This window comes from Frankliniella occidentalis, unplaced genomic scaffold, assembly GCF_000697945.3.
Source record: "Frankliniella occidentalis isolate FOCC.00 unplaced genomic scaffold, Focc_3.1 Scaffold85, whole genome shotgun sequence".
NCBI classification, from domain to species: domain Eukaryota; kingdom Metazoa; phylum Arthropoda; class Insecta; order Thysanoptera; family Thripidae; genus Frankliniella; species Frankliniella occidentalis.
Genome location: NW_026267214.1, coordinates 473,727 through 474,493, shown reverse-complemented (window position 1 = coordinate 474,493; position 767 = coordinate 473,727). Strand labels below are relative to the sequence as shown.

General features: G+C 64.8%; 1 protein-coding gene across 22 annotated transcripts in view; it reads right to left on the bottom strand.

The window, feature by feature from the left end:
* The window catches only part of LOC113217712 (RNA binding protein fox-1 homolog 2), a 129,952-nt gene that overhangs the window by 117,112 nt on the left and 12,073 nt on the right, over window positions 1-767 (bottom strand). The gene's annotated exons all lie outside the window — the stretch shown is intronic.

The following is a 767-nucleotide window of genomic DNA, read 5'->3' as shown; positions in this document are numbered from 1 at the left end:
CCTCCCCTCCGCCCCCTATCCACCCCCTCCACGACCCAGTTATGCCGCGCGAGTAAGCCCGAAGGGCTTTACGGGCGGGACGTGGTGTGGGGGCGGGCCGCGGGGGAGCGCGCGGAGCCGGCAGAGGAAGTGTGCGCAGGGATAAATCCGCCCCGAATCCGGGCAAAACCGAATCTCTCATCGAAACTTAGCAACGCGGCGCTCGGCGCGGCCTATTTCGAGTTGAGTGTACAGTCCGCTCGCGGGCGACAAACAAACGCTCGCAAAACGCTCGTCGTGAGTCTCAGCTGCGCAGGGTATGGCACCCCCAGTCGCACTCTCCGGCCCTCCCTCCGTCTCTCTCCGTCTCTCTCTCTCTCTCTCTCTCTCTCTCTCTCTCTCTCTTTCTCTCTCTGCCTCACACACACACTCACACACCAGGCCGCTATGTTGCACGCTTGTTTATTAAATTCTGCGGCTGGATGTGCGGGGTTCAATCAGAGTGCGGTCCACCCCCGCCGGGCCCAACCTCCCTCCCTCCCTCCTCCCCCGACCCCACCCGGCGGTTCGCCGCACGCGGGCTAAGCGGCAGCCAGTTCGAACCCCTCCGGCCCGAGGAGCGACCTCCCCTGCCCGTCTACTGTAGTTGCGTCTATTTCGAGGGTCGTTGATGAATTCCTCCGGGCTCAGCAGCCCAGGCGGCGCTCCCCCGCCTCCCGCACAGCAAGCGCCTGCCGGGTAGGCAACGCGCGTGCAGAGCTGCGCAAGGACACAGAAGTTGCCTACCC